Consider the following 15,012-nt stretch of genomic DNA (forward strand, 5'->3'; position numbering starts at 1 on the left):
TGTAACTTGGCCTGTTAAGATGTTTTTACACTTTACATTAAGCAGACGCTTTTATCTAAAGCGACTTACAATTATTCAAACACCGACGGACGCAGCCATCAGGAGCAATTAGGGGTTAAGTGTCTTGCTCAAGGACACTACAACATGCTAGTAGGAGGAGCCTGCGATCAAACCAGCAGCCTTTAGATTACTAGACGACCAACTCCACCTCCTGAGCTACAATCCCTGGTAGCTGACCATTTTCAGTTCTTTACAACCTAAATGTTTTGAAACTCTGTTGTGCATAATAATTTGGAACAGTACATTTGGACTTTTTTATTTTTGAAAAAATTACTGTTATCATTGGGAGGCTTGTTCAATAACATTCAAACTATACCCTGACGGTTGATGACTTGAAAATTATACTGACTGTCATTTGCATCGACTATTTAGGAAAATCAGATAAAAATATCATTTGCATTATAATTTGGAACGCGGTGTGCATATGTATAGTATTACATTACAGTATTGTTAGCTTTCTTGGACTTGGATGACAATACAATTAAGCCTTCCAGAGAGGTAAGTTATGCCTTCTACTCCGGCCTGCCCATTATGAGTTGCTGCTGTGCTGGACGAACATGTGCAAAGGGGGGAGCGGAGGGTGGGCACCTGCCCCTTGGTGCCATTTTTATCATTATCATTATCATATTATTATTTTATTTATTTATTTATTTATTTATTTATTTATTTATTTATTTATTTTTGCAAGCATGAATGGGCATCGAGGTAGCAGATTGTCTTGGCAAGGTATGCATAGTCATGAGTGACGTGTCCTCATCACTCCTTTGATATGCGCACTGCGGAGGGCATGTTGTGCGTGGTGACAAATTGCACAGAGTGGCAAAATGCATAAAACCAGAGTTGAGCTCCATGTGCCTTTTCTTTTTATTTTGAGCACCTACCTCTCTTAAGCTGCTAGGAGCTAATTTTCCAAAGTATAGACCCATCTTGTTCTTATTCAAAATCATACAATGAAGTAGAAGACAGCATAATAAATCCTTGGAATGTGGTTAGAGCTTGCCTGCCAAACTCACATGCATAATAAATGTTCACAACTGCCATGAACTTCATCCATATACATTTATGATTCAAGTTACACCATATGTATCATGAAGTTACGCTCTAAATCGCCAAGGAAGTTACACCGTATGTTCCGGGAAATGATGTGGGACGTTACACTCTAAAACGCGGGCCGTCTCATAAAGCTCAAACACAAACATTTGGGTCTCTGATGGACCTACTAACACACAAACTGTGAAATAAGACAACCCAGTCAGTTTTTTTTTCAGTCAGTCTTTATCAGAAAACGTGTAGTGAAATAAGCCATTCAGATTTGCGACCCCCCCCCCATCTGTGTAACTCCACCCACGGCTAGAGAATAACAAGTGTCCCTGGAAATTGAAAAAAATTGATAAATATGAGGTGGAGAGACTGCAGGCTGCGGGGCGCGATCCGCTCTGCATTTCTCCAAACAAAACCAATAAAAATTGTGTGTTTGTATTTTAGATGTATTTATTTTATTTTATCTTTCTTTATCTTCTTTGTTTACATGAATCCAAAAATCCCCGCGTGCGGTGTCCCGGAAGCGGTGATCCTCACAAGCTGAGAGAACGGCAATGAAAGTCGGATAAAACTTTTAAATGAGGCCTTGTAGATCTATTATGAGTGGAGATTCAGCAACCGAATTGCTTATTTCTCGCCTCAAATCTGTTTAGCAACAGATTTTGGTGGAATGATAAGGTGAAATTGGTGAAAGTTTACAGACTAGATACAAGTGGACCCAGAAATGAAGCTCAGAGCCCATTGGCTCACAGAACTAGGGGCCTCAGGGGGGTGGCCACCCATTGAAATGTCCTGGAACACGATGGTATAGAGGCATGTTAGAATGGCTAGAATGCATAATCGGAGTGGTATTTTCAGCAAAAACATTAAAACATGTTTTGGGGACCTCAGGGATCTATATTAACTTGTTGAAAAGGGGTCCCCTTTAAGTTTTGATTCAGCGAGTGGACGAGCAAACTGAAAATAATTACTGAGGTTTAAATTAATATGGAAAAAACGTCAAGGCATAAAAGCATAATTAAAGCGTACTTGCTCTCATGCCTAATGCTGGTCATGTATCGCCATCCTTCCCTAATCCCCTTAGACAGTCAGCAGGTTTTCTGTTTGTGTCGTCGAGGTGTGAAGGGTTTTTCGTGACACACTCGGCTCCCCCTGCGGACCCCCGGTCCTCCCATCACCCGTGGGCCGTCGTGTTCACCGCGGTTGAGTGGTTGTGCGGGAGTTGGAGCTGTCCTCTCCAGAGCACATCAAAGAGATCAGAGGGGAGCTCTGTTGGTAGCCTGTCATTGGGGGGGACATGCCTCCCACTGTAACTGAGCTGTGTGTGTGTGTGTGTGTGTGTGTGTGTGTGTGTGTGTGTGTGCATGTGCGTGTGCGTGTGCGTGTGTGTGTGTGTGTGAAATCATTTAGGTGGATTATTTTGGGTAAAATGCTCCACATTAGATTTGTCAAATTGAATTGTAGCTTGTTTACTAAGCACACACATTTTACATTACCACTGACCATTTTCCTGATGAAAAGTCCTATTTTTCAATGTTTTTTTATTGTCTCCATTTTCAGGTTAATTATGGGAGCACATATTTTTTGTCTAAGGTCCTTAATTCTGCCATATTTTGTATTTCTTAAATCAATTAAGTCAAAATTAAATTTTACTTGTTTTGAAAGCCAAATGTACCTTTCCTGATCAGTTTTGCCCACATAATGACCCTAATGTCATCGGCATTGAGGTGCGCCTCCAAAGTAACACGCTAAATAAACGCCCCGAGGACCCATTCTATCTATTAAGTATGCTTTGTGATGTAGCTGCGAAGCGTGCCGCCGTGAATAATTCACCTTGTTTTTGAAACAGACTAGCCTAGTTCACCTTGCGTTGAATGAGGTCTGGAGGGAAACGGAGTGGGGGGAAACCTTCTTTTATTGCACAACTAAATGCTCCGCTGCTGACGGGAGTGACGGCGGCACTGTTTTGCCGATGCAGTGATCAGCACATGTACACATGCCCTCCCTCAATTTATCAATAATTAAACATGGCATCGAAAAAAGATTGACTCACACTTATCGCGGACAACTGTTGCATAGGCATAAGGACACATAACGCTTGGCCGTTTTACCTGAACAGGTTTTAATGGCCAAGCATTAAGCACATCTTAATTTAAGCATGTCAAGTCTTCAATTGGTTCTTGATGATCTCTATGTAGCTATTCATAGTGTCGATCCAGAGTATTATTAATTCTCAGTCACCACATGTGCGGCTAGGTAATTATTTCCAAAAGAGTTGTCTTGGGTGTTATTTTTAATATTCATTAACGCAGAGTAGCTCAAATAGGAATCTCCATAACTCTTGTTAAAGGCCTGCCTCCCTGTCTCTACGCCCTCATTAAGGAGATTCATGGCACCGATAGGGACTCGCTACCGTGTTGTAGTGGGTTCATCACAGCAAATAACCTTCTTCTCCTTGACATTTTTTTTTTTTACTCTTATTATTATTATTACTGGTTTATTTCTGGTGGTGAGTATTTATATAAAGTCAATGAGATGATGTGATTCAAGAACAGGGCTCAACACTAACTTTTAAATATGGCATTGGCTTTTGTTTGCTGGACTGAAAATATGGTTGCCATTTTTAGTCACCTTATATTTTGAGTAATTAACATACTATGCAGTTACACATCAGCTTAAAAATGAAAATGTGACATAAAAGAATGTTTACCCTTGGCTTCTTCAAACTTAGCCGGTGTCTCTGTCTCTCTCTTAGACCCACGTGTGTATGCTCACCACAATGGTATCACCACAATAAAAATTTCAACAATCCTGTTTGTCCCCTCGTTGTGGCAACCAGAGGCCACAAAATGGTTGCCAATTGACTCAGTCTGGTTGCCAAAGACAACCGGGCAACGATTATTGTCGAGCCTGGAAGGAGCTTATAGCCATATATATATATATATAGAGTGTGTGTGTGTGTGTGTGTGTGTGTGTGTGTGTGTGTGTGTGTACACACACATACATACACACAGTTTATATATAAACTGAAACGAGGCTTTTGGGCGTAATGACAGCCAATAACAACACTTGGCAGTACAGGGTCTTCTAAGTTGTATTGTACTTCTTAACGGACCTACAAAGACAAAAACAATAGCCTCATAATACAAATACATTTTGTTGGACATTGAACATTTATACATTTATATTTTGGGCTTTGTCAAAGAAAATTGCACTAAATGAATGTTTGATATGAATAATACATTCAATAAACAAAACGCATTCCTGAAATATGTAGACAAATAAAACAATGCAAGAAGGCTGCCCAAACACACCATACCCTCCTCACTGGCAAGGTAGATTCAAGGCAAAGAGCACTCAAACTTCAAATAACTCCCCCGTGCGTTCTGAAACGTTTCACCTCTCGCTCTGCTGCACACCAATTTATTTTAAATTGCTTGTTCTGAAACTATTGTGTAGGCCTACTGCCATCCTAATGTAAAGAAAAAGTGGCCCAAGAGAGTAAATTAATATAGAGGGAGGCTTGATTTGATTTTCTAAAGTTAATGTACAATGAGGAGTCACAGTGCCATTCTTCCATCCAACGATTGTTATGATCATTTTAAAATTATGAAAGCTTATTGAAAATTGAATAATTCAACAAAACTCTATAATCTCTATAAAAGGTTTTCCTCTCCATTACATTGAAGTGGTGCGTTTCTCATCTGAATTCATGCAAAAGATAAGTGAGAAGGAACAATGATGCAAGACTGGCTGTTTGGTGCGATTACATCGCACAACAATTCGGAACTGGGTTTAAAGGCAAAAGTAATTTTGTTCTTCTATCAGAGTTGTCCATCTCTCGGTCCTCATATTGCATCCGTACAGCAAGATATATTATCTTATGTGAACTGAAACAAATTACCTTGCACAATAGAGGTAAGCAGTCGCATGTGAAGTGATCGCACAGCAAGCTTTCATCGCTTTTGGTTAAGAAGCAGAGTTCCATGGCTCCATAACAATCTACTTACTACCACTACTAATCTACCACTATTACCCGTTTTGCGTCACTTTGTCCGTTCCAAGCACATTACTCTGGATTGACTATCCCAACCCCCACAGTAGATGGCCTGCTTAAATACAGAAGGGGGGAGGAATGTTTACAAGAAATGTAATTTAGACAGATCACTCTCTGTTGAAATTGAGCACATCCTAAATCATGGAATATCGCACTTGTTGAGGAGCAATTCTTCTGGGCTTTCATAATCTTCATACTTCATGTATTTTTAGCAGCACAATATGCCTTGCTGTTTATTATAATGGAACTGTCAATTCAGCGAGGAACGCTAATATGCTGTAAGATCCCCAGGCTCCCCCTATAAATATGCAGCTCAAATTTTGTTTTCAGGCCATTCTCTCTACACTTGAAATATCATGGACTCCCATTTGGGTCCACAAAACCGTTAACCTTATTGTAGGTGCTCTACGGTGGAGTCAATCGCGTTCACCTTTGAATTTAATAGAGTCATTGTTTCACGTGGTGATCTGTGGAACCTATGTGGAACTGCCTTCAGGATTTATCACAGTTCATTGGGAAATTTTCAGCACTCTTCGTGTTCAAGGAGGCGGTCTTAAAAATTTGTTGCATTGTTGAAAACCCTTTATGGCCCAGCTGACCTGGTGTTCAATCTGACCCAAGATGTTGCTTCTCTGGCTTGTTCCTTTAAATTTCTTTTGTCTCAGAATACCACTTAGTAATCACCGGAGTGCTGACCTCCTCCAAGGAGGTGATTCGATTTTGGTGATTTCAGGATGGCGTTTATTCAGATAACTGCTCCCAATGACTGTACTGACTCATGTTGTGGGGCTAATTTGCGTGGGTGAGAGGTTATCATTGTAAAGTACTTTGAGTGGTCGTAGTGGCCTAAAAAGCTGCATCATAAAGGCCCTCCATTTGCCATCATGTTACATCCAGAGTAACCACAGGTGCCACAGGTGTCTTCAAATGTCCTACTTCGCCGTGAGATAAAGATAAATGATAGACCAAAGATAAAGCAAGCAATAAAATCCACAATGTGCCATGGCATCAATGTGGGGCTGTGCAATAAGCTTTAGAATGGGTCGTCTAGTAAGTAGAAGGTTGCTGGTTCGATCCCAGGCTCCTCCTGGTAGCATGCTGATGTGTCCTTGAGCAAGACACTTAACCCCCTAACTGCTCCCCAGGCAGCTCTACATGCCAGCCCACTGCTCCTAGATACGTAAGATACTAGGATGGGTAAATGCAGAGAAATTGCAAATTTCCCCGTTGTGGGACTGATAGGGGTTTATAAAAAAAATAAAAACAATTAAATAAGGAAAACAACCTAAAGTAAAGCAAATGTCACCAGAAATAAAAATTAACACATAAAAATGCATGTCGATGAAGATAACTTCCATAGATAATAATCTATGGAGGAGAAGATATTATCATAATACATGTACAACAGATTCTTTTAAGGAGGATATTCTCGATGATGACATGATTTTAGCCCATCTGGGTCTCAAATAGCACTTCAACCGGAATGGGAAAGAATGTTCATGTGACATAAATACTGAGCTAAATTAAGTGAATAAAACTATATATGAATGAATGGGAATTTATTTACGATGGTTTGAATTTTATAGGGTTTCTTAGCAAGAAAGGCTGAAGAATTATATTTATATAATTATATAATATATATATAATATAATATAATATTTATATTTATTTCTGTAGTTATGTAATTAATATTAGGACTGTTTGAAGAACTTCTGGGGATGTAAGGCATTTATGGTTTTCCTTTCCTCCTTTCCTTCTCAGTGAGAACTTGTTTACAGATATTCTGAAATAGTGCATCCATTTTCAGCCCCTATAATGCTCTTGTCACAATTGAGTTTTGTCAAAATAGGGCTGCATATTTTGGTTTGCCTCTGCCTTAGCTTGTAGTCATATTATTTTTGGCCTAACTGCCGGCAGTTGTCACCAATGCATTGTGAACCCCTTAGGAAATGTATTGCTGCCTCGTCTTAGTCGTGGCTGGTGCAATGAAGGCTGATCCCTTGTGGGGCTTTTTGCAGGGGTTTGGAGACACTCGTTTGCAGGAGGCTACAGACTCAGAAATTCATGATTTATTTCCAATATGTTTGTCTCTAGGTGTGGAAAAAATATTATTCTATGAAAAGAAAGAATCATATCAATTGAAAACAAATATAATGAAATTGAGACCAACAATTTCCACCACATTTCTTGCAAGTCGTCTTCCACCAAGTGTTGGTTTCAACAAGTTAATTCTGTATCACCAACTGGTTAGTCGTTCAACGTTGTAATCACTGTTTTCGGACACTATTAGCCCTGTATCACTATATAACTAAGTGGAATTTTAATGTGCTTAAAATGCCACAGATATCAAATTTGCTGATAGTAGCTTTGGTCATGAAATTACATGGTGTTAGATGTATATCAGAGAACAGATAAGAGTGAGAACAGCCATTCACAACCAAAACCAGCTACATAGGTTTTATATAGGCAGTCACACAAAGCATCTCTTGACTTTGAGACATTTCTCAGGATTTTCTTTCATTTTCTTCTTGCATCTTGCACCAGTATGTTATTTTGTTCCTGCTAGTCACATTGTAAGGCGTCTTAATGTACAACTAGAGCAGTACCACTTCTGCAGCAGCTCAAGGTCTTTGTAATTGATTAATAATTGATGGAGATCTCCCCAGACCGCAGTCATCTCATGGACACAACTGCAGCGGTTCTAAAATTACAAAATAAAAGGTCACTGTGAAGAGCGATGAGTATGGTAGAGAGCCGAAACCAGCTTGTGAGGATATGCATTCGAAAAATGAGAGTGCAGCTGTATATGAAGAGAGAACAGGTGAGCGAAATGGTGGGAGAGTCTTTAAAATGCAATTCACGTCGCCCGTGTGTATTTTGGCTGCTGGTGGTATAGTTTCTCTGTGTGCATAGCTCCCAGGCGTAGTTCCTCTGCCTGGGACCGCTGTGTTTGGGAGTACGGCTGAAATTGCTCGGGAGCGATGCAGTTCACAGCTCCCAGCACAGTCCATTTCAAAAATACTTCCACAATGATTTCCCCCGGGGCAGGATATCTCCCATACCCGCTCAGAGCTGCGAAGCGGCAGGAGCTTATGTTTTGGGCTAATTTGTCTAAATTTTCCTCCAACTTCCCACTTTCCCAGCCCAGCCCCTCGCTAAGTTGCATCATTCCAAGCAATTATCATCAAGTGTTTAGCCAAAAAGGCATGAACACACCTTGTCTATTCATCTTCAGTCTCAGCAGCCAGATCTGCTCACCAACTTCCAAACCGATCTGTCCCCCCACTGTCTGAGATAAGCTCTGATGTGAGCGACGGTCCCAGATGGGAGTGTGCTTCTTCCCACCCAGCAGCCAAACAGCCCACAGAGCTTAGTTTCAGAGTGTTGTTCTGCACAGACTGTCGTCATCTCCCGGCGCTTGAGGCCGGGCTGCTGCACAGGCCACTGGCTCCGACTCAACCACTCAACAACAACCCTGTGACTCATACATCTCCACACCCCAGTTGGCCTGTCCACTGCGCTAAGCAACTTGGACTTTTGTGTCTCACACACCCACACATACACACAAATTGTAGATGGAGACTAAATGATCTTGACCTGCCGTGGTCTAATCTGACAGACAGGACGGAGGTGAGACGGGGAATTCTGCATATAGATGACGCACTGACACACTCCTGGACTGATTCAATGTCAGTGGCGATAACGGTGACGATGGTGAGAGTCCTAAGAAAGGAAGACTTAAGAGTCAGGAGTCAAAACTTTGATGTAAAGCAGCACTTGCGCCCCGACAGTTTCTGAGTGCAATTGCACTTTTACACCACTATCGTAAAATTTGGTCCGGTGTCCGAAAATAATTTGTTTTACCGGACAAATTTGAACCTCATCAGTCATGTTTTAATAACAGTCTATGTTACAAATGTAAATATAATGTACACCTGGGTTACAGCACCCCTTGCACGGACCTTGCTGCTTTAGCGAGCTGTGGGGAGAGAGGGCGCTGGGAGGGGTGGGGCCCCCTTCTATCTAAGCACCAGATGTGCTCGGCCTGGCAGATCTGCTTGCACGTGCGAGTCAGAGGGTGAAACAAACCCCTTGGCGCAATGAAAGAAATACCATTCCCATTACCATTCCAAGTCACTGTAGCATCAAAATGATTTTGAAGCTGTTTTTCTAAGGTTCAAAAAAAGTTACATAGTGTTGCTTTTATGTGGCCCCCTATTTTGGCCCCCTATTTTTTCTTAAATATATTTAAATCTGGCCAGCAAATTAATCTTAAAACCACAATGAAAGGGATAATGTGCAGTCAATCGGTCTTTATTGCAGAAGGGTGTCGTCCTGATCACCCGGAAGGGTTTTTTCTTTGTGAGATAATGTCCAACTGGCTGCACATTATCCCGCTTATTTCATGGCTACTTACTAAATGTAAAGAATACATCTAACTAATAAAGGAAGGAATCTCTGTTCTCATTCTGTCCAATCTCTGTCTGTATGTCCTTTAATTATCTCGACAACCAATCTGATGGACCATTTGGAGGATGTACTGCTGGGGACCCAAGGACGTGCAGTGTAGAATTTGGTGCAATTGGACACGCGACAAATGTAATATTAATAAAGTTTCAATAAACAGTGAATAGCGAGCCAGCGGGGGCGGAGCTTCCCGTGTGAAACAGCGAGCAAGCAGGGGGGCAGGGCTTCCCATGAACGCCATCGGCACTGTAACGTGGTAAGCTGAGTGGACCCAGGTGGAGAGAACGAGGCAGAGGCAGCGATGCGGTGGCAAAAATAAAGGTTTTACTTGTAACAAGCACAAGAAACGGACAAAAGACAAGTAAGAATTTTGTGGGCTTGGAAACCAGAGCGTTGCCAGGAGTCTAGACAAACTCACAAGCCTCAGCCAGGAAGGACACAAAAGACAGGGTATAAATAGGAAAGACAAAATGAGACACAGGTGAAACATGACATAATGCGGCTGGGTAATCAGACACAGAAACAGGTGAAACAAAGCAACATTGATGAGGCAGTACTGGCGGCATCTAGTGGCCGATGCCGGAAGGATCCGGGCGAACCCTGACAGGCACTTTCTGAACAGGCATGTTTGGCGCGGACATGCGACACATATAATATTAATAAACATTGAATAAACAAGCGAACAGCGAGTTTATCCAACAGCACGACTTGGGTGAGTTTTTCCCCGTGAGGAAGAGTGTATTTTCCCGGTGTTTTTCCCCGCGACTTTACAAACAGGCATGTTTTGAACAGGCACTGCACAAGTTGAGACAAAACACTGATTTAAAATGTGAAATTGGAACTCAAAAGCCTAGTTTAAGAGCTTCCGCTATGACAGTCTGCAACGACGTGGCTATCATTCAACGTAGCAAACTATTCAGCCGACAAAAAAAAAAGCCCTACATATGACTTATCTATTTACTGTTATTAATGTGAAATTGAACATATCGACATTCATGTCCTCAAGTCTTCACTGTAGGTTCTATGTAGCACAAGATGCACAAAATGTTGCACTAGCGAGTGTTTGCATTAGTGCATTTGAATGTCGATGGCTTCAAATAAGGGATGTGAATCCAGGTGGAAAAGGTTTCCTGTGACAGTCATTTTTAACAGTAATAACTGACCCCTGATTGCCACTATCGACCAATCAGAATTGAGATTCCACAGGCCATGTTATACACTTAATTAATCCACTTGTACACCAATTGTAGCTATTTTTTGGAATATGGAACAGAATATGGAACAGAATAAAATATAAAAAAATAAAATTTCCCCTTGATGTTCAACGCAGCCCCCTGAGGAGAAGACAACCGTATAATTTGAGTTTGAGACCCTTTAGACTTGCCACTCCATTAGTGCTGCCACACAACAATAAAATTTTTATTATAGGATGGCAATAAACCCCACTTTTAGAGAATAAGGAGCATTGGCGAATGTTTATTACTCATGCAGCAACAGTGGTCATTCATCAATGTGCAGTCTGAAATAGCTGTTTATGAGCAGGGCCCTGCTTCATTGGAGTTTAATTTTATACAGTACCTTGCTGTGTTAGCACTGAGAGTGCATTATTTTTTATGACATTGTAATTGGAGACATTTTTACTCTTAATCTCTATAAAAGTGCTTTATCGTATGTGCCATACTTATATTTTATATTTTGTCATTGACAGATGGTCTCATACAAGAACTGTAAATCTGTAATTCCTTATGTTGTGAGCCTGGCAGAAGGGATGCAACTGTTCTCATCGTTGTTAGTGGACTTAATGAGAGAAATAACGCATGTTAAAGTCTTAATTTAAGACTCATCATCATCATCAGAATACCTGGGGACATCTGTTCTCATCACATTTAACGCTGTTGATACGAATATCCAAGATGTAACAACTGTTTTATTTGAATTAATAGTTAAATCATAGCATTTATCCTTTAACCTAGTAGAGAAGCATAGCAATGGATTTGACCGTTTATGATGCCATGCATCTGCAGCTGATGCAATTCTGCTCTTTGGAGTAAATAATTTTAACATACTTCAGAGCACATGCTGTGTATATAGACATTAATCTTTTTAGAGTAGCTGCAGCAGCTTTTAACTGTCAATGACAAATCAAATGTTTATAAACTAAAACTCAGTATTTTTGTTTAGCTTGTTGTGCTATGGCAGAAGGCCATGGAAAACCGGACGATTCCAAGCACTCTGGGAGCTGATTCGATTTTTATTGCCTTCCCAGAACAGGCTGAGAGCGTCTGAAAGCACAGCGCTTAACTAGGTGCCAAGGATTTCTTTCCCTCCCATCCATTGCTCTGTCCTGCTGCTTCTTCTTCAATTCTCACTCTCTCTCCTTTCCTCCCTCCATCTCCCTAAGATGTCAGCTCTCTTTCCATCTCCCTCCCGCTGAGATTTACAATTGTGGTGCCCACTACGACATTGGCCCACTTTTCAGCTCAGACATTTTGAGTAAACAAACAGAAAAGTTACACAATGTTTACTTCTGCATAGGGTCGATGTGGACCCTAGCATTCAAGCCAACAACACACACACACACACACACACACACACACACACACACACACACACACACACACACACACACACACACACACACACACACCTCCAACACCAAACTGAGGCCAGGTAGAATTCCTGGACGAAGCCTCCCATCACCAACCAAGCAGAAAGAAAATACAATAAAAGCCCGGATCTGAACAGTGTACCCATACCTTAAATGAACAAAAGTGTCCCACAAGTGTCTCCCCTTTGCAGGGGACCCGGAACAGAACTGTTCATGGGCGACCCTCCCACAGGGCGACAAAACATACTACCCCCTACTCTCTTCTGAAGCATTGGGCCTAGGGCTGCTGTGCTGGCTGGTGGAGGTGTAGCTGGGCTTAGCTGTTGCGGGGGCTGCTTGGGGGGATGGCCTGGATGCTGGGCTGCTGGACGGTGACAGCGGTGGCTGCTTGAAGGAGTAACTGGCTGTACATGGTTATTGTTGGTGACGCCTGTCCTACCCTGGGTGCTGCTGCTGCCAGTCAGGAGAGGGCTGTGGTGTGGCTGTCTATCAACCTGCTGCAGTGTGTCTTCGGCCGGCCCCTCTGTGTCCCTTCACTCTGTCCCTTTCATGTGCCGGGTCCCTGTTCAGGCGCCAGTGTAGCAGTTCCCCTGCCATGTGCCATCCAATTGGCTTTTCTCAGTCTCCCCAGCACAGAGACACAGGCGATGATGTTGAAGACAAACCATTTTATTGAAGTGAGTTGCAAAATGTAACATGCTGGGAGCAGGTGGAATGTCATGACAAAGGCTCCCCTACCAAGTGTGTGTGGGGATGGGTGATTTAACCCGGGGCTCATCAATTGCTCTGATGAGCAACAGTTGCACAGCCACCCCTGATCCTGGGCCCAATTAACTAGAACAGGTTTGTCAAACTCATTTTCACCCCGGGCCACATCAGCATTATAGTTGCCCTCGCTTGTAAATGTGAGACTGTATAAATGTAACTACTCCTTAACATATTGTTAAATAACTGTCTCTGCATTTGATTGTTTATTCAAGTGTGCAAATATTGTACATGCATTTACATAACTGTAAAAATGTATGTAAGCACATTGCTGTGTTATTAAAACATAAATACCTTTAATTAATCAGGTTAAGAAACCCACATAACTCAATCAAAGATCAAACTTTTCAAGTGAATAACAAAGACAAATATCATCAAACACTGGTTTGAACTTTATTCAAAACTTTTTTGTCACAGTTGAGAGGGGCAGAACTATGGTACAACTAATAATTGTAGGCTGCTAAGAACATGTGTGGCAGATGTGGCATTTTACGAAAACAAATGGCTGCAGACAGCCTTGCAGAGGGCACACATCAAACCAATGAGAGATGGTTTTGATGACAGTAAACATTTGGCGGCATGAACACACATCTATAAACACACAGAATACATTGCTACACATACAAAGGAGTATATGAAATTCACTCAAAATAACAATAAGGGTTGTCTCAGTTCAAAATTATATTTGTCAAGTTCTGGGTGAAGTTGATGAGGTGATGCACACATTGCAGGTGCGCCATAGGTAGTTAGTCCCACCAACTTTTCCCAGGGTGATTTAGTTTTACTTAAGGACCTCCACCACATCAAAATTGTCCCTCCCCGTCGTCATCCCATGCATGGCAGCTACATTCAAGAGCTCCTCATTGACAGTGAAGTCTGCCTTCACGCCTCTTATAAAAATGGATAGATGCACTGTATCCGTGTTGTCTGTGCTTTCATCAACAGCTAATGAAAAAGGCAGGTAAGTGCGTATCTCTTCGGCCAGCTGTATAGTCAGATTGCCTGCTAGTTCCTTAACTCGGTCTGCAATGGAGTTTCTTGACAAACTGACATTTTTAAAAGTCTATCTGGTTTGGGCACACCTGCTCCCATACCTTTAGCATGCACCACTTCAAAAATGCACCCTGTGAAAAACACTTAGAAGCTCGGGCGATTTCTTCAGCAAAAATAAAGCTCGCTTTCACTGCTGCATCATTTTTGGCTTTAGCTTTTGTAAACATTCTGCTGCGATTGCAGTCTGCCTTTTAATTCTTGACAATTTGATATTTTCTTGGAAGCTAAATTCAGCATACTTGCTCAGTGTTTGGTGTCAAAATGCAGACGTTAATTGTATTCCTTTATCACCGACACTGCCTCTTAACACAGAAGACACACCGTTTTTTGTCCTTGAAGCACAAACATGTATTTGCTTTCCCATCATTAATTAAATTGCCTTCCCTCTGCATCAATTTTTCTCTTGTTGGACATTTTGGGATTATTTGTAGATCTTTTTCAACTCCATCACTTGTTAGAAAACTGCTTTAGTTAAACGTTGACATGGAAACACAGCAATCTAGCAGCAGGATGCCGTCATTTGGCGGGTGACAAAATCGACATGCATTGTGGGAGATGTAGTTTATGGTCACTATACGCTGTAAAGACAATCATGTGCCTTTTAAGCTCTCGTGTGCCACATAAAATGACGTGGTGGGCCAGATTCGGCTCGCGAGCCTTGAGTTTGACACGTGAACTAGACCCAAGACAGGTTTGGCTGCTTAAAAAATACCACCCCTACACCTCAAGAACATAGATTGAGTTTGGCTTTCATCTCCTCACTTGTATAGAGTCACATCTCATGAAAGGTGCCGACAATTCACTCACAATTAAAGGTGCGTAATAGGTGTAGAAATACCAGCACTAATTTTGAGTCTTTCCCTATGGTAAACTGTGATGTGTGGTATTTTACCCAACAGAAATACTTTTTTACATAACCACAACAAAATTCAAAATGGTGCGGTCCTTCATCTTGACTCTG

General features: G+C 41.6%; 1 protein-coding gene across 1 annotated transcript in view; it reads left to right on the forward strand.

The window, feature by feature from the left end:
• Window positions 1–15,012, forward strand: part of asic2 (acid-sensing (proton-gated) ion channel 2) — a gene marked incomplete at both ends in the record, with an annotated part of 331,233 nt that overhangs the window by 246,828 nt on the left and 69,393 nt on the right. The gene's annotated exons all lie outside the window — the stretch shown is intronic.

Source organism: Zeus faber, assembly GCF_960531495.2.
Source record: "Zeus faber genome assembly, chromosome: 11".
NCBI classification, from domain to species: domain Eukaryota; kingdom Metazoa; phylum Chordata; class Actinopteri; order Zeiformes; family Zeidae; genus Zeus; species Zeus faber.